We start from the raw sequence: 20,005 nt of genomic DNA on the forward strand, positions 1-20,005 counted from the left end.
CACTGAATTGGCATTGGCCCTTAATATCTCTGTTAATTATTGAGGAGACAAGATAACTGCACATCTATTTAATGTGTAAGTGGCCCTAATTCTGAGGGTGATGTAAGCTCAGGTGGAGACTGAGAAATAATTCAAAGGAGTCTGCGTAGATGAAAAGGTTAGAAAGAAAGCAGTCAGCAAGTTACAGGAAGGCAAGTTGCATTTGGACAGTTTCCTAATTGTGCGGTTTGTTTTGCATCATGACAACTGCATTAAAGGAGCCATTGTGTATATTTCTGAAAAAAAGAAAAATGACCACCAGAAGAGAGCAATCAGGAGCCGTTGAGTTAGAGACCTACTTCTTAGGTCTGGAATAATTGAAGTAGTTGAAATGGTCTTCTGGGAGAAAACTCACAAAAAAAAAGCATCTCCCCAGAAGTGCAGAATATGTTGATCTTACAGGGTTCACTCAGACTACCTTCAAATTAATGTTTCTTGCCTTATCTTTACTCTCCTGCTTTTGAGTAAATTGGGGGACAAGGAGTACAGGTCGGTGAGGACTTTGGCCATGTATTTCTACTTAGTGCCAAATTGTCAGGTTAGTTAATAGGATAAGTGTGGCTGGAGCTCGAGTGCTCTGCTGGGCTATTGGCTATCATTTTAATTATGCCAGATTAATTACTTGGAGCACACAATCTCCATCTCCCACAGATCCTATTCCTAGACTGACAGTCTCATTGAAGGACTGGCAGATGAACTAATGAAATACAATTGAGTATATTATGAGAACACACATACCTATCCATTTCTCTATTAAAATGAAAAGTAAGTTATTTTTTTATTTCTTCCTTGATCATGTATAAGTCAAATGTTCATAATGTTTTTATAATGTTAATGTTAAATGTTTTTTGTACTTTGTTAGTATCATCCTACCCTCAAAGTCTGCTTTTCTTTCTTTCTTCCTTCCTTCCTTCCTTCCTTTTTTTTTCTTTGCCTTAAGCTTTTTTTTGTTTGTTTTAACTAAATTTTGGGATTCAGAAAACCATAAATGTATACATTGAGATCTCTGGAGTGGAAAGCCCAAGAGAGTCATTGTTCTTTTTTTCTCATGGTACCTTTCACAACATGTATGTAGTTGTCCCTAAACGCATTTTATTAACTGTTAAGGGAACCGACTTTGCTTCTGTTTCAGAAAATAATGCTATTTTATACCTGGATCAAATAAGGGAGGATTTGATTTGCTCAGTCATTGTTTGCCTCTGTAGTTATCATGTTTCTTCCAGTGGCATTGCACCAGTTGGAACCAGTTGGCAGTGACCCAGCTCTGCTGAGTCATTCATGTCAAAACACGTTTTAAAAGGCGAGTAATTATGAATATGAGTTGGCTTTCATGTTTGCTGTTGGCAGTAAGACTAGTCCTTCCTTTTTGGGAAGGTTTACTTGGTGGTGATGTTGTGAGCAAATCCTAGGTTGAAATAATGACAATGTTGATAACTCAAAGCAAAACATTTAGGAAAACACTCTAATTAGTCTTTATAATACCACCAAAAATTCTTTCTGTGCTTAAGAGATCAACATTAAAAGTGTGTATGTGTGTAAAACACATTTGTTTAATATTGCTTCATCTCATAGATATTATATTGGGGAGGAATCTTTATGCTCAATTTATTCTTCCTATAACATTTTACAAACATGGTAGATATTTTTGTTAGTCAATCTTCATATAACTGCCAAAAGAAAATCTAGAGAAGATAAATAAAATAGTTGGAGTGCTGTGCTGGGCAGAAGTCTACTAATCTCATTAAATCTGTCATTCAGAAGCTGTCGCTGTACAAATGCTGTGCAAGCTATATGCCATTTTATCAGTCGTGTGATTTGCAAGACTTGTACTTCTACAAAAAGTTCACAATTTTGCTTATATAAGCAAATTAATAACAGAAATAGCACAGAGTGTGTGGATTTTGTTCTCCCTGACTGCCTCCATTCAAGGGGGTAAAAGGTGATTTGTTATTTTTACATGAGAAAAAGTGATTTTGGAAATGTGTAAGGTTTTATTCTTAAAAGGCAATATTGTTCTTTTCTCTTTGTGAAATTTTATTAGAAAAATTTATTTGAAATACATATGAAAATGTTCTAGAGAATTCTTAGACTAGTGCTAATGTCCTAAAGTAACAGGTGCCATATGTAATCACACATATATACACACATATATAGTCATTTAAATATAAATGTATGAGACTGGCATTGGAGTCCATATTTTCCACTAGAAATCCCTAGAGTTTTCAAACTTCAAGCATAGGAAAGCAATCGAAGGAAGCATATTCAATTAAAATCTTAATGGTTCTAAACCCCAGACATTTGACATAAATATATGTGTATTGCATTATTTATATAATCAGTAATATAATTATTAAATTATTACATGCAATTATTAATAAATATATAATTAAGAAATTATATATTTGGCTTTCTAGAATAAATATTAAAAGAGAAATTTTAAATGTATATTTTGGATCATTTTTATTATTCTTAAAATATTCTTTCCTGATTGATCTTGTAGATCTTGTTTAGGAATAGGTTTCATGTACATATTAATTTCCTTTTGAGATTTTAGGGATGGGAATGAGGGAGTAGATGGTCAAGTACCTTGAGTAAGGGATCAAAAACATTATCTACTTTGAATAAATAATAAATTCATTCTATTTTAAATTGCTATTTTTAATTAGAATAGAGCCACCTTCATTCAAGGTTTATAACATGCTGGACCAAGATGACTTTTCTTCTAAAATGTTTTCAATTTCCAAGTTAACTTAAAGGACATAACAAAAGGTAACACAAAAGTATAGAATTTATGATTATATGAAGGATACATTCACAGGCTCAAATATTTAAAGAATGGTTTTAACAGTATGTCATGGATCCAGTTGGCTATAGGACTCAGAGTTGCAGCTGCATAGCCTTCAGTGCAGTAAGGTGGGGAAATGTCAAATATCAGCCAGTTACAAGGGGAACAATTGTACAGAGGTCAGAGCAGTGGTTCTCAAATCTTAGCAGCCTCAGAATCCCCTGGAAGGCTTGTTGGAGGTTTTGGCGTGGGGGGGTGGGGGGGTGGGGGAGATGCAGGCATCCCCAGAGTTTCTGATTCTGTAGGTAAGAAGTAGGGCCAAGAATTTGCATTTCTATACCCTTAGCTCCCACTGCTGGTCCCAGACCATACTTTGAGAACTGCTGGACCAAAGGAAACAATTATTGTAGTTCTAAAGGGAAAACATAGTTATATAAGGACTTGTAATAAATTCTACACTCTTCAACTGAGCATTACCTGGATACCTAAAGACTAGAATTCATAGACATCCAACATAATGATGCTGAAAACAAGAAAACCACAACCATTTATACTCAAAGGTGCTTTTAAGACCCAGGTTTGTAGTATGACTAAATTCCACTCAATAGCCTTGTGAGCTTGAATCAGTTTGAGGTATTTATTTATTTGTCAAATATTATTCTGCTCTTACCATCTCTTAGAGTTTCTCTGAGAAGATAGAATCTATTAAAATGCTTTATAAACTGTAAATCGTTATGCCATTTTAATTAACTAGTCATTACCACTATATCAGTCTGCTTCACCTGCCACATGAATAATCATAGACTAGATGGCTTAAACAATAGACATTTATTTCTCACAGTTCTGGAGGCTGGGAAGTCCAAGATCAAGGTGCTGGTATGGCCAGTTTCTGGTAAAAGCTCTCTCTTCCTGGCTTATAGATAGCTGCATTGTCACTGTGCTTTCTGTGTTTTCATATGGCAAGGAGAAAGAGCTCTGGAGTCTCTTCCTCTAATTAGGGCCCTACCCTTATGGACTCATTTAACCTTCACTTCTTCTTGTAGGCCCTATCTCCAAATATAGTCACACTGGGCTTCAACATATGAATTTGTGGGGAGGGACACAAGCACTCAGTCCCTAGTACCCCACAACCCCAATTTAGCAGAATATTGAGATCTAGAAAGGTGAATCAAGTTGCCCTGAGTCCTGATTAGGTACATAGAGAACACTGGAAGCCAGCCCTCCCTCCTGACAGTCCAGTACTCTTTCTGTCACTCCATGTAGCTCTCTACAGTTGCCCGTTACTGTCATCCCATAGGTGGGTCTTAAGAAACTATTTTGTTCCAGTGTTTTAATTGTATAAATATACTGGGAAATATCATAATTGGCCAGTATTTATTTATTGAACCCTCACAGGGATAATCTTTTCCATAAACACTGCTTAACTGTTTACTTCCCTCTTGGCCCCTATGGATTTGTTAGGAGAGAAATGCTCTTCAGAGTAAGTGTATACAGAAGTAGAGCTAAAAGGTTGTTGACATTCTGTTACTCTTCCCTTCCCTACAAAACTTCCTCAGAGAGGAGGCATGAGAGCACCATGGAGAGAGACAAAACATACTTTTCTTGGCCCAAAACCTTTCTGAGAGTGTCCTTTTAAATTTATAGGAGAAGCCTGAGCAGAAAGCAATGGAAACTAGAATTTCTGTGATTTTTCTCTAAAGAAAAAGAAGAAACAAAGTATAGCCACCCCCTTGTATTTTCAGTAACATGGAAGCATTTGGATAGGATTGCAATTCTATCCTAGTGGTCATTGTGGGAATGAATCCTAAAGAAGAGAATACAAGCCATCATGAAATAAAAATGGAAGAATGAGAAAAACCAATGAACGGGAAAGGGTACCCAACTTCCCTCTGGTGTTAACAGATAGTGTGGTCGTATCACCATCTAAGCAGCTGACACGAGTCTTGGATTCATAAATGCTAAAGGGATGGGGGTGATATGTGTCACTGCCTTGTACTCAGCACCATCTGGCCAGTGCTTTCTTTGCCATTACAATATGGCAGCTTAACTTAAATATAATTCAGATCCTATTACTTCTGAGGAGATTTTTAAAGTGTGAGACCATGTTTCTTGGTATCATGTGTAAAACTGGCCTGGAATACCTTCTTGGGGATCAGTATTGGTCACCAAGAACAGAAACCCCTCTAGAGTTGCAGAAAAGAGACCATCTGGTCAGCCTGGAGATTCTGAAGCAGGACGCTCTGAGACACTGAAAGGACAAAGCACATTCTGCAGTTGTGGTTGCCCTCATTACTCTCAGAGCAGACAGATTCATTAGTGCTTTCCTTAGGAAAGACTGATAGATGAGAAATGGTTCAATGAAAATAAGGCATACGTATTTGTGATGAGAGAGACTGAAGCTATTCAAATTTGCTGTCTATCTGAAATCAACATTGTAGTAAACAAAGATTCACTGCTGTAGTCCAATCAGTGCCATCTTGTCTGCAAAGCTATTTATCATCATAAATATTGTACAAGAAAGGGGAAAAGTTTTCCACTAGGTTAAGTAGAAAAATTACTGGAATAAAGGCATGATCACCCTGCGTTTTATTCCTGAATATTTCCTATTTTTGTTAAGAAACAGAAAAATCGTTCTGAGTTACTGGTAATTTGGCAAGGGTGGAGTGGGGGGAAGCATAGTAATGCAAAATATTTTATTTTATGTTTTCCTTATAAACTCACAATGGGGAGTTTATTTTTGTTTGTTTAACTTCATGCATTTCAATTCAGTGTACCAATTCCCCTAAGCATCACCTCTGACTCTAAGAAAAACAAAAAGGGTAGACCTAATATCTTAATTTCAGAGTCTTCTGACATGTTACTGAGATCTGAAGGTAGAAGCCCAGAAGATGTAGATGGCCACTCTTTATAGAGTGACACAGAGACAAGCAAGAGAAACCTGAAGTAGGAGACCATCATTCTAGCTTCTAGTCTCGAATTGCTACTAACTAAGCAGAAGACACTAGAGTGAGCAATTTAAGTTCTCTGGGTTTCTGTTTCTTTATCTCTAACGTGGAATAACACCATCTGGCTCAGATGTCTGTTGTGAGATTCAGATGGGGATATCCCTCTGGAGAACCTTGCATTCAGCTCATCCTCTTTTGGTCAGAACCAAGCCTAGAATCCAGGGCCACTGCAGCCTTTCTTTCATGTTCTTTCCACCAGCAGCTCATGCTTCCCTGAACATCAGGTTGGTTGTTGCATTGCAACATTTTTGCTTTGCTTATTCCCACTGCTTCACAAGTGTTCTGCATGCTTTCTGTAAGGTGCCATCAGGTACTCTAGTGCTGGCTCCTCTGTCCCCACAAGCTTTGGACATTGTGAATATATGACAAAGTTGTTACACAGTGGTAGGAACAGGGCTTTCACAGTCAGGAATCTGAATTAAATCTGAATGAAAACAGGGTATGGTCACATAATAGTTTTATTATGGGAAAATTAACCAGCCTCTATGAGCCTCAGCCTGCTGTCTATAAAATGAGGAAAATACTATCTATTTCATAAAATAGTTGGGAGGATTAATAAGTTGCTGTATATAAATGCCTAGCAAAATGCATGGCATAATAAGTACTTTATAAATGGAAGGTACAGGAATTAGGGCGGTGGTGATGGTAAAATTCTTAGATTTTTATTGGCTGTACAGTTCCCTTGGATTTCTTCGGGACTGAGTTATAATAATTCTAAACAACCAAGTCTATTCTGGGGTCATAGATACATCCTTCTTGGATCCACTAGGTACAGAAATGAGGAGAATAGATTGTGTATAAGGAAAATAGGGAGTGAGGGAGAAAGCCTCACAAGCTGGCCCCTCTAGAGGCGGCAGCACCTACCAGATCCAGCTAATTGCCATCTTGCTGGAAATTGGCTCAGAGTCACCACATATACTAATTTTTCAAGAGAAGCAATTTGCTGCTTTTTAAATGTTTAAAGTCAATTTAAAGTTGTTACAACAATGTGTAGTCAAACAAAGCAGTCTGAGTCTATATACAACCCTGGGGTTCCAATTTGTGACCTGTTATACTCATGAGATTCTAAAATCAAAGGAGAGTAGGATGCTGACATGGGCCTGGGTGGGCCTCTGCTCTCCCCTTCTTATTTCTCTCCTGCTTTATACCCTCCACCTTAAAAACTAACTTAACCTAGTTGTTGATTTGATGAAAATAATGAACATTAAAGTATAATTGTCAGATGGTTTTAAGTCTTCCAAGAAGTTCAAAAACCCAAAAGGGAACTGAACCATTTAACCTAAAATGTAAAAGAATACTCATCTGATAAAATGAGAAGGTCAGATATTATAAGCAGAAGGCATTGCCGCTATTTCCTCCTATTCAGGTCTTTGGCCACCTCTTGGCAGCCTAGCATCTCAGTGAGTATGCAAGTTACCAACATTGTTGGATAGCAAGCATCAGCTTCCCTCTACCAGTCCATCTTCCCCAATTTTCCAGACAGTAATGAAAATAACAGGGCTCGGTTAAAAACTATAATCACCAAGAGAGATCATGAATTGCCACCTCAAGTTCAACAAATATGTATGCATCACAGATCTTTATTTTAAAGTATTAATATACAGTCTATGTTCATTACATACAACATGAGAAAAACCTGGACTTTCCAGTTGGAAAAATATAGATGTTAAGTAATTTTCAAATAGCTCATTTTTTTTCTTTTTAATCGAATGGGGAAAGGTGCTGGCAGCATGTTTAGCCAGTGAGAAAATAAAGCAAAATTGAAATGACATGAGCTGACATGCTGGGTGTAAAAATGATGTGATATATGAAAATAACAGCCAGAGATGGTAATACTTAAAAGCAGACTCAGCCGATTGGAATGCAACCATTCAACCTTTCACTGTGGAAGATTTGTTGTGCTTTTACTGGCTTGTTTCTGGTTTTGTTTTGGTTTTTTGGTGGTTGTTTTTGTTGCTGTTTTAAGTAGATTCATCTGACCAACATGAGAACCGTAGACATCAGAGCTGTTAGGAACTTTAGATAATCTAATCCTGGAGCTTTCAAACTGTGCTCTGCGGGGCCCATTCTGGATTGTGAATTGGTGGGGAGGGCTGTCTGTGATGTGGCACCATCCCTTAGAGAGCGAGTCAGCCACTGGGTGTGCAGACAGGCTTTGTTCAATGAAAGAGTGCTGCTGCTAAGAAATTTAATTATATTATTCTAGTTCCATCAAAATAAGTTAAATGAGTTTAAGAGTAGGGAGATAGCTTGACTGTGTTACCAGGTTATTTTATATCAGGTCTGCAGCCTCTAGTCTTGGGTTCATTCATCTATCCTTGTAACTGCCTTTCTAAATTAAGCTGCTTATCCTTTCTTCTATATTCCCTCATGCTGGTCAGCTAAATATACCAACCAAGTCAGAAAAATCACTTGAAAGAAGTGTGCATTTCAAGTGCACAGCTTAATCTATGAAATTTGTTCTGGTAGATTTTTATGAAAGAATGTTTACATGAGATGCTTCCTACTTCATAAAGGGGACCTCACAACTTTATGACAACTTCCCAGTATATATCAGGATTCAGGTATTAAGGATTTTAAAAGTGGAATTTGTATCTCCTAAGACACCCCTAACAAGATGAACAAAATGCTTCCTCCATGCCGAAGCAGACAGTTTCTACAGCTCATCTCAGGTCTTCTCCACCTGGATCAGTTTATCATCTCCTTCTCCATTGGCTGTGCGCATTGTGGGCCGTGTCCGTGGTTCCACATGGAGTGTCCCAGTCCATCCATTTTGAGATGCACTGCCAGTGTTTCACCCTGCAGGTGAACTCACTGATTACTGGTCGGATCGGTGGCTGTTGCCATAAGGGCTTTGAAAGCCAGGTGTGGGTGGAAATATTTATACTCATATTTACATTACATATTCAAAATCTGATAAATAAAGATAACAAAGGAGCAAACACACCATACAAATATTTTTTTTTTCTTATTTTGATATTTAAACAGCAGAGAGAGTTAAGAGTGTAACTGTCTCTTCTTCCCCTTCTGACTTTGGACCCAGATGTCTGTGATCTGCCATGGCCCCGACCTTGTCATTTCTGTGGTTGTGCATTTATTTCTCTCCCATCCAGGCTTCACCATACCAAGGCCTTTCCTTTCTGCTCAGCCCCATTCTCTGATCCCTGCCTCTGGAATGTGTCTCTTATTCTGACACTGCATATATAAGCTTTGACAGAAACGCAGTTCTTGCAAAACTGCTTTTTTTTTTTTAATGCTCCACTGCTTCCTTCCCTTTCTCCAAAACAACTCTACAATTCTGTCATTTCCATTTTAAGTCATTAATTTTTCACATGGTCTACCCCCAATCATAGTACCACTTCCTTCCTATCTTGTGATCTGGGGAAAACACATGCATACACAAATGATCATTCAACACAATTGTTATTTATTCCTCACCATAGTATTTTTTTTGGCCAAATGATCTCATTCTTGAAATATATGAATAAGTGACTTATTACAGAAATGGTGAGAGAATGTACCATCTCGGCTTTGTGTGGGATGTTCTGAATAGAAAAAAACATTCATTCATCACTTTTTTCCAACAAAATTATCTCATTTGTATAATTTGTGAATAATTAATGAATTCTTATGGTAGAAAACACTAAACAGTTTATGGAAGTAGTTTTCTTCCAGACAAAGTTTGTCCAATGATCATTTCCCTAGAGTCTCAGCTTCTATTTTTAAACTTTAAATGTGCCCCCAAAACTGATGCATTAATTTTTGTGAACTATGGGAGTAGTTTCTGAAAAACAATTACTGAGTGATGGTGCATTCGTTGATGGATTTTTTTAATCAACTTGTTTAGTACAGAATAAAACAAATTGAAGCTCATGAACAGGCTTACTCTTCAATTTTTATGCTAAAGATGGAAAACCTTGGAAACTTTGCTTTTGCAGAAAGGGAAACAATTTGTTTTTCACTAAACGAATGAGCAGTCTTATCCTTCCATCCAAACTCCAAGGAACTTGATTTAAAATCATCTCCCTGTGGATCTATGAACCACGGTAGCCCAACAAGACATGCCCCGTGGACTCCAACACTGCTCGGCTTAGTGTAGCCCACAGGTGGTAGGCACCCAAGACTGCAGACAACCAAGGCTTGTCACCGTCTCCCAAATAAAATGCAAACCCTTCAGTTGAACTTGCATGCTGTGCGTGGTCCAGCCCCTGACCACCCTGTTATCCTCATTCAGTGCTGCCTCCACTCTACACCCCATTCATATTGAACAACTGGAAGAACCCCAGGTGTGTAACGCTCTTCCTCCCTCTTGGCCTTCACCCTCTGTATGTATATGTGTATACAGTCTGTATCACTGATCTTCTGATATGCCCCTGGGAGTGAAGGGTATAGGTTGGAGGGATGGAGGCCTCCTCATTGTTCTGACTGAAGCTTTCCCCTTTACATATCCAAATGCTAAGAGAGGAGAGAGAAAGAACAGTCTCTCTTGGCTCTGTACACAAGCAGACTTCTTAAATCCTAAAAATGTGGGGAGAAATGAGGAAAAAATGAAAAACAAAAGTAAAGTCTACTCCTGAAGAGAAGGGGAGCAAAGGGGAAACAGAAAAACCTGAGAATCTTTTCTTTATAGAAAAGATTCTATCTGATAGAATCTTGATATCTAAATAATTTTGATATCTAAATAATTTTGCTATGTATTTTCAGCGGCTTTGTTGTAGGGGAAAATGTTTAATTATGTTTAGTACATTTATGCCTTTTGTGGTTCTAAAAAAAATTAGAGCTTGATTCTGCCCTCTTCCCGAGGTTCATCCCCCCATGTGATATTCAGGGGAGCAGTGGAGAGAGAGCACAGCAGGACCAGCTCAGGGGATGTTGGCAACATTTAACTTTCCAGTATTCAAGGGAGATAACTAAACAGGGAATCATATATTTAAAAATCGGTTCTAAGATAAACTATGTGAACAAAATTAAATTGTCTTTTATTTTTCTCCATTACGAAGTCACCTAATAAAATAACTTCTGGAGGAAGGTACATGTTTTAAAAATATGTGTATTTCAGTAGAAATGATCTAACCTTTTAGATAGATCACTCATTTATTTTACAGAAACTTCTTGGCAGTGCATTTCTTGCTAGGTGTTTGCCAGTTGCTGGGACACAGAGATGACATAAACATACTCATGGCCCTTGAGAAGTCAACAGTATGTTGCGGACCTTCTTAGATACCAACGCTTAGCATTTACTATGTGCTACACCCTTTTGTAAAAGCTTTATATAGATTATATAGATTGATATAGATTAACTCATTTAACCCTCCCAACAACTCCATGATGTAGGTCCTATCCCCATTTCATCATGCACACTAACGCACAGGGAGTTTACACAGGTCTGCTACATTGCACAGCTACAAGGAAATGTGCTGTGTGCAGCAGTATATGCAGCCGTGGGTCCCAGGAGTTCACAATTAGGAGGTTATCTTTCCATCATCCTTCCCTGACTTATTAGGGAGATAGTAGATAGATATATTAGTAATGGTACTATCTTGACTGTGCTAGGAAAAATAATGTAACATGGTAGAATCTGAGAAAGCCTTTCTGTTTATAAAGGAAAGATGCATTTGATAAAGAAAAGCATAAATGAATTAAGATGGGTAAACTGGAAAAGAAATATTCTCCCTTCAAAACAAAAGTATTCTTGTGTGTGTGTGCGTGTGTGTGTGTGTGTGTGTGAGAGAGAGAGAGAGAGAGAGAAAGAGGCAGAGAGACAGAGAATGTGTGAATACATAGCCATAAACCCACATACCCCAAAGCAAACCTATGAAAAAGGTCAGTTGCCCAGTCCTAGAAGAAATGCCCACCTCTGAGGCCATGGGGACACTGCACTGCACTGAATGGTGGGACCAGGTGACCAGACTGTCTTGCAAGGGAACCAGTAAAATGCACATATTGCATTGCAGTTGCTACATGTGCTTCATGTCCTCCCATTTGAGGTGCTTCTCATGATAAATCCAATCCTTACTTTGTGTCTAGAACTACCTCTGTGCTCCCCACATTTGAAAAATTCCATGCCTGGAATAAAACCAGAAAGTTCGTCACTTCAGCCTTTGTTAAATAACTTTCTGTTATGGGAGTAGATTGCTGTGCTCTGAAAATGTCACTCTGACAGCTGCCCTACAGTGGCTGACCTTTCTTCTCGGGCTGAAGTCCCTGCTGAACTGTTCGGTAGAGCTAGTTTATCCCAACTTGCTGGCAGATCTCCAGTTTCTCTGCATGCCCATTTGGAAAAGTGGTCTAAGGGTTGATATTTTGCCACTTATGACTTTCACCCAAAACACCTCTGCCCCTCTGAGCTTCTTATGATCCCTGTATCCTCCCAAAAGCAGCGCTCTGGTCTTCCTCCACAAACCTTACGTGTTAGTGCTGGAGGGTCACCCTTGGGGTCCCTTCTCCCTGCTTACTCTGCTTATTATGAGTATATGAAACTCTCCTCAGAAACTGTGGATGAGGGGTGCCTGGGTGGCTGAGTCCATTAAGCATCAGACTCTTGATTTCAGCACAGGTCATGATCCCACAGTCATGCGATTGAGTCCCATATTGGGCTCCACACTGAGCACGGAGCCTGCTTGGGATTCTTTCTCTCTCCCTCTCCCCTGCTTGCACACTGTCTCTCTCAAAAAAAAAAAAAAAAAAAAAAAAAAACTTTGGATGAGACAGGAAGTCTCACCCTTGCTCCCAGGGACTCTTCATTTTGCATACTCTCTCATTTTTGCATGGTCACAAGCATAATTTTCATTTTTTGCAGAGTTGCAGTCAGTATGCATTCAGTTTCATTTCTGTTTCTTTATGTAACATCATGCCACCCTCACTTTTCCACATTGATATTTAGTTTTTATAAATGTCACTTTAATGGTTGCCTTATATTGATTCAAGGTGATCCTTAGGCATTTTTTTTCCATGACTTTCCCTGACTTGAGTAGTGACCATCCAAAGCTTTCTCTTCTTCTTTCAGGATGCAGGTTATCAAATAAAAAGAAAAGGAAGGGATTGCCAGAAAATCGTGTACATTACTATGATTAGACATATACGGATTGACCATGAATTATGCATGATGTTTATGGGAATTTGCACAGTGTCATCTTTTAATATCCCTGCTGCACCTTTAAATATCACTGGAGATGCCACCATGCATGTTGCTCTGCTCTCATAAAACCTTAGCTTTAAATCACAACCTACATGGCAGTTATATGGGATTCTGCTTCCTGAGGCTGACCACAGCCAAATTACAAACATTGATTTGCATAAATTTGGCTTGCATGAATTTTTAAGTTTGCTGAGAAGGGAAATTGACTAAATATTGTTAGAGCCACAAATAACTTGGGATATAATTTACTTTTGTACCATATGGATTGAGGACACAGATGTATGGACCCACTAGGATATTCCTATGCCAAAAAAATATATAGACTTAAAGACCCATAAAGTGAAGCAACTTATATGATGGGAGTGCCACTAATTGCATTATAAAATTAAGCCCTATGACTTCTTCATATTGAAAGGCAATGATAAAAATAAATAATTATGAATGCATTTTAGAGTATCTGGTCTTTTCAGTGAGCATTCTAAATTAAAATTTTTTGCTCAGGTCCTAAAATGCAAAACTAACTCTACAGTTGCAAGGGGTGCAGGAAGTTATTAGGTCTATTAGCAGAGCTAAAATACAACTAGGATGCTAAGATTCAAGTTCCTTGCTCTGCCGATGACTTTCTATTTAACCTTGAACAAATCTCTAAGCCTTGACTTTCCTATCAGCAAAGTGATAATATTTTCCTTACTTCTATCTCACAAGAATGCTGGAAGAATTCCTTAAAGAAAACTTAAGAAATAATCATCTGAACTACCCAAGAGGATTACTTCCTGTGAATAAATCCAAAACCGTATCATCTGTAACGATGCCACTCACTAATGCTCTGGGGTTGTAAATTGACCTCGTGTGTTAAAGAGCAATTTAAAAATGAAATTCCCTGTAGAAAAATGAACACATCCATTATTATTACTTTTAGATCAGTAATGCTTGAGGAGAGAGGCAATGTGGCTTAATTTTATGAATTTGCAGGTAATAGAATTACATTGCATTTCCTTTTGAGTGATTCATAATTTTCTCTCTAATCATAATGAGAAAAAGAGTGGATAAGTTTTCATATTTATGTCTTTCGACTGTCTTGCAAAGATTTATGTTATAGATGGTTCTGAGGAAATAACATCAGTACTGATTTTGTTCTTTTTAAATGAACAAAACTTTTTCCTGGAAAAGTAAAGCTTATGCTGAGGCTTCTAAACTTTACTTAGTGGTTGAGAAATATTACATTCCAAGTAAAAACAACATAAGCTATCTGTTCCTTAGGACTAGAAACAGACCTCCTAGATTCATTTTAACCCCTGAGCCTTCTTTTTAAAAAAAATGAAAAGCATGTAGAATTCATAATGAGTCTTTAGCAGAAAAGTCACATGATATCTCTCAAAACACAGAGAAACCAAATTAACCTCAGCAAGGTAGGAGCCAGTGAAAGAACTTCTTCTCACAAAGTAAGTTGACATTTCAAACTGCCCTATATAGTTTGAAGGGAATTGGTCCCTTTATCAATAAACTGTCTTCAGAACAGTTATTTCAGGGTACGCTGGTGCAAAAGGTTAGTAACCAGGAATGAGTTCTTATTTAGAAATCTTATTTAGTTCAGATTTAGAAATCTGCTTCTGACATCACAAATAAGGCCTACAATCAGCTTCCACAGAACATCCAGCCTATCAGAATGGGGAAAAAAATTTTTTTAAGTGCATAATCTTAAAGTTCATGGTGGAGCCAGAGTTAGGGACAGAGTAAAGGAGGGTGCAGAGAAATTTAGATAAATCAGTTTGTGCGGAGGTCATTTTAAACACTTGTGTAAGCATTGTAGATGAGATTGTTGGAATTGGTTGGAGCAAACTTTAAACCCCAACAGTCCAGTTTAGTTACATTATGACAGAAGTGGGGGGAGGCAGTGAGAATAAAGGGAATTCACATTGTCAAGCACATGTGCTAGACAACAACCTAACAGGTATTATTGTTATTATGCCAATTTTTCAAAATGGGGGGGGGGGGGACAAACCCAAAGCTCAGAAGGATCGAGAAACCTTTTTGAAAAGAATGGTATAACTCATAAAGCACCAGAAATGGAATTGAAATAAATTCTTCCTCCAAAGCCCGTGTTCCTCCTGCCAGCTGCCTTTCCACAAGCCATCAAGAAAATTAAAACTGCACCACATTTTGTTTAATTTAAAGACACAGCCCTTAGTTACTGTATATATTGCCTAGTACCCTGGGGAGTTTAAATAAAAGAGCCTTCTTTGAAAAAAAGTCACAGATAGCAAAGAGAAAGGTGGGGCTGAGTCAGGGTCAAAGCAAAGCCCCTTCTGATCACCTGCTGGGGAATTGCCAGTCCCTACCTAGAGATTCTTTGGAAGAAGTTCAGTGCTGAATAATGGAAGTAAGCAGGCAGAGGGTTCTAGAATGCCGTGTCCTGTTTCCTACTTTGCACATAACCAAGTCTATATTTCACTCATAATTGGCCCAAAGACAAATTGTACTGGAAAAATGGCTCATTTCACCAGGCGTTTCTTCTATTCTGAGCACCAAAGCTTCTATATTCATGACCGATTTTCTTTTTTCACTGAAAGTTAATTCCTAAGCTTAGTTCTTGTAGATCTTAAGTTAGTAAAGCTATCCAAGGATGGTACAAAAGAACAAAAAAGAAATCTCTTTGGAACTTAAGAAGCAACAGGTTCCCCAGTTGGCAGGTGAGATCACGCTTACATCTCTCTTGGGATATATAGACTAATAATGTTGAGAAACATAAGAGTTAAAATTTTTGTAACTTTTCTAGAAGACTAAAGTAGACAAAGGGGTCACCTACACAGAATATTTCACTTTAGGGGGTATATTGAGTCTCTCTGGCCCACTTTTAGCTTCATCATTCATTAGTTGCCAAACATTTGCTTTCTCACTACATTCATGTTGGTTGACCAGGTCTCCCCTTCCAGCTCTTCTACTTCTCTCATGATTTACTGCATTTTGGCTTTTGAATCTATTCCTCAGAGAGGCTGTCTTCCTTCACTTTTGGTGGAATGGATTTCCTAACATCATTCCACCATTTCCATCCTGAGTCATGGTGAGACCCTCCCATAGCTCAGTCTCTCCATCACTGAGGATGAGTCATTTAGAGACATTCCTTATAGCACTGTGGAAGCCATTTATAAATGATACAGCCTTCTTGCATCTCAAAACAAAGCAAAATGAAATTTTTAACAGTTAAATAGCTCAAGACTTTTTATTAAACAATACAAACCTCCTTGATTACGCCAGCATACAAATATGCCATATTGGATGGCATCAGTAGCAGAATCTTTAAATAAAATAACTGTGAACAGTTTAAGCCACTTTATTTCATTGCTTTTAATTTCACCACCACCCTCATCATCACATATTATTGAAAACCCACATTGGACCATGTGGCATAAACATTGTCCCTTTTCTCGAGAATTATATGTTCTATGTATATTTAGGCAAATAATGCCTAAACAAAGTGGATTTTAAAAGGCAGCAGTTTTTCTCTCTCTCTCACTTAAAAGAAGTCTGTAATTACACTATTTAGGGTTGGTACAAGACCACTCCAAAGTCATCAGAGATGAGGGCTTCTCCCAGCTCTCTTTTCCACTGTACCTTGAAAGAGGCCCTGTTCCTCATATTCCAAAATGGCTGCTGAATCCCCATCAATCATCTCTGAGTTCCAGAAAGCAGAAGTGAGAGAAAGGCAAAAGAGCAGATATCTACCCCTCCTTTTGCTACTCTCTTCCTTTTCTTTTATCCACTTCTCCTTTTAAGGAGACTTCCCACAATTTCCATAGAGTCCTTTTGCTTATATTTCATTGCCTAGAACTTAGTCATATGATCACAACTGATGACAGGAGAGCCTAGTTCCTAGGAAATATAGAGTTATTTGCTCCACATGGTAATATGTCCACCTAAAAAGCATGCTACTAAGAAAGATACTAGGGTAGAAAGTTAGCAATCTCAGCCATAATTGTCATTCTAAAACTATCAAAAATTTCACCTCTCAAGTCAATGACAAGGGAAAATAAGCTTTTTTTTCTGATTTTTTTTAGCAATGTGTCTTACAAAATCACAAAGCTCAGTATTGTTCAATTAAGCATGGCAGGAGGGCAGGAAGAACTGTTTTTTGAAGGAATATGCAAAGTATCTGTAGTAAGAGCCTTCAGCATTTAGCAGCACAAAAGGGAATAAACTCATGCATATTCTAAAATAAGAAAAGGCCAGCAACACTTGGATCTTCCGGGAGGAATAATGATGGTGCCATCTGATACCCTTTGCCATTGGGCATCATACATATGCCTCCAGCACACATTTTGCTCTAAGCCACTTCTCATGTTTCTCAATTACAGAATCTTGCCAATTCCATCTCAGCCTTTCCTCACCCCTCACTCACTCCATCAGGAGTCCTTCAGTCTCACCTGCCCTCGTAGTTCCTTTGACCCGTTGGGGACATGCAGTGTCAATGAGGGGCATGTTATGGTGATTTTACTTCTGTTTCGTACACAGTGTAGTGTATATTTTCACCAAGATTGTAAATGCCTCAACAGCTAAGTCCAGTCTTTACTCCTACATCAGGCCTCATAATGCTTCCTGCAATGTGGTGTAGGTAACGGGCCCTCGGTAGATGCTATTAGAGCAAGTAAAATATGTGAGAAGATAGGAAAGAGGGACTTTCTTTCAAGGCTGCCCCCGTTTTCCAGCAGGTTTGACTGCGAGGCTTGCGGAGACCCCAGCAGCACAGGGCAGTGCGAAGGGAGGAAAAGCGTCCCTGAGTGGCAGGAAGCTGGCTCTGCAAGTGGCAATGCAGACACTGGCAATGCAAGTGTCACTAATGGAGAAGGTTCCCGTGGCAGTGGGATTTCAGGCAGCACTTTGTGCTTTAGCCGCAGTCTCACAACACCATGGGGTCAGTTCATGTACGACAGACCTTCAGCAAAGGCCGATGGTTCAGGGAAGGAAGCTGTCAGTTGGTAGGGGAGGTGATCAGGGTCTCAGGCAAGATGATGGCAGGGTCCCAGAGCAGCTGAAAGTGAAACCCAGTTGGACAGATTGGGCCAACATTGCCAGGTCTTATGAGGAAGAAACTGCATGTTATTCATCTTTATGTTCCCAGCCGTCCACACTCTCCTGCTCAGCAGTAGGTTTCTAGTAAATGCTTGTTTCTCCTGTAGTTCCCTTGTCCATGACCACAAGACTACTCCAGACTCTACCTGATGGTGGAATAAAGCTACCCATTCCTTCCACCTTTGAGCACCCAATAGGTCTTACCTTGCATGAGGAGGATAACATATAGTAGCTGGGTGGGAAGGCCATCTGCCCCACTCAGTTTCTTTGTGTTTGGGAACAAAACATATTACTCCCTATTGTAGACGGCAGTCCAGCATTAACACAGGCAGTTTTGTGTGCAATTCTACCAGATGTGTTATATAAAAAGAGAGACTTCATGGGTTCTAAATGCAAAAGATAGCAATTGGTTGGCCTTTCATTTTTTAAAATGGGGAAATAATTTCTGGTACATCCATATTAGAGAATACTACATACTTGACTTAAAATCACGCTGACAGAGTTGATACTGACGAGGCGAAAAATACAGCACATTAAGCAAAACACAAAGGCAAAACAACAATTTGGAGAGATCCAACTGTTAAAACATAATTAGCAAAAAGGACTCGAAGGAAATGTTCTAAAATATTAACCGTGATTATCTCTGGATGCTGGAATAAGTGATTTTTAAACTACTTGTCTGTTCTTTTCGGTTCTGTATTTTGCAATTCATTCATTCTTCCAAGAACAATTTTTGAATATAAAATACCTCGAAACTGACTAAAAGTAAAAAATAATGGGAAAGACCTATATAATTAATCAGAGCAGAAATAACGCTGTTCCAAACACCAGCCACAGAGAGAGGCACGTGTTTTATGTAAATAGAAGAGACACAATGGAATTAGAACTGGGATCTGCTTACTGTTGGTGTGGCCTTTAATTAAATATTATTAAAGTCTTTTCCCATGAATGTAGATATAATGATTGCTGTGCTTAAAATCAACATCAGCAAAAACGGTTTGAAAAACTTCTTAGTTGCCATTTTATATAATTGTGTTAAAAGCGCATTTAACAATGAGCATTAATAGCTTTAGCTGCTTCAGATTAATAAGCGAGTTGAGTTCTGTGCTTCCACAGAGAGAACATCTGAGGTAGGCATTCCTTTTGTTTATCTAGTACTTTGTTTTTTCAGTGGCTGGTGGGGATGGGGGATTGAGGAGAAGGGAAGAATCACAGCCGGGACCTACCCAGCTTTCAAAGTGATAGTGTCATCTATAATTTTCCAGGAGTAAACTGGTCACTCCAGCAGGGAGGAAATTCCCCTGACCCCTAATTCTCTCCTTGGCCCCACACACCTAACTGTATTTCTCCCGTGCTGCGTTCCTGTTTGTCTCCTCACTCATCTTCTCTGGTGAGATAACAACTCTGTCAGTACCCGTTTCCAATCTCTAATTTCCCCCCTTGTAATTTCTCACCTTGCTGACCACAGTCAAACAGGAGACAGAGAAGCTGAGCTGTTTTTGGCAGATGCTTTAGATAAAGACCAAACACAAGCAAAAATCCTGCAGGAAGGAAGACAATTTGCTAAATAAGGATTGCATCAGGATTCTTTTGTGAAGTTTGATCATTTAATAGCTTTAGGAGGTGTCTGTGCCTCAAATGCAAAGACCATAATATGAAAATGTGGACTGAACCTCCAGGTCACTTGCTTTGAAATACAAATCCATAAAACTTATAGTTGTGGCAAGTCAAACACATTTTTATTTATTCCTGGATGTTAATTAAGGAAAAACATCTAATTAGTAACAGCATTCTTCCGATTCCTCTTTCTACCATTCACTTTTCCCCCCTTTCAAAATCACTTTTTTTTACTGTTTATTTATTTTTGAGAGAGAAAGAGAGAGAGAGAACCAACAGGAGAAGGGCAGAGAGACAGGGAGACACAGAATCCTAAGCAGGCTCCAGGCTCTGAGCTGTCAGCACAGAGTCCAA

General features: G+C 38.6%; 1 protein-coding gene across 12 annotated transcripts in view; it reads left to right on the forward strand.

The window, feature by feature from the left end:
• PEX5L (peroxisomal biogenesis factor 5 like) overlaps positions 1-20,005 on the forward strand; it is a 228,092-nt gene that overhangs the window by 61,266 nt on the left and 146,821 nt on the right. The window contains exon 1 of one of the 12 annotated variants that reach the window (XM_053903617.1): positions 691-804. The exons of the other annotated variants lie outside the window; for them this stretch is intronic. The gene's annotated coding sequence lies outside the window, so the exon portion shown is untranslated. Of the gene's footprint in view, positions 1-690; positions 805-20,005 lie in introns of those variants that run through there. 12 annotated transcript variants of the gene reach the window in all.

The sequence above is a fragment of the Panthera pardus genome, unplaced genomic scaffold, assembly GCF_024362965.1.
Source record: "Panthera pardus isolate Hobbes unplaced genomic scaffold, ASM2436296v1 HiC_scaffold_16, whole genome shotgun sequence".
Classification (NCBI taxonomy): Eukaryota; Metazoa; Chordata; class Mammalia; order Carnivora; family Felidae; genus Panthera; species Panthera pardus.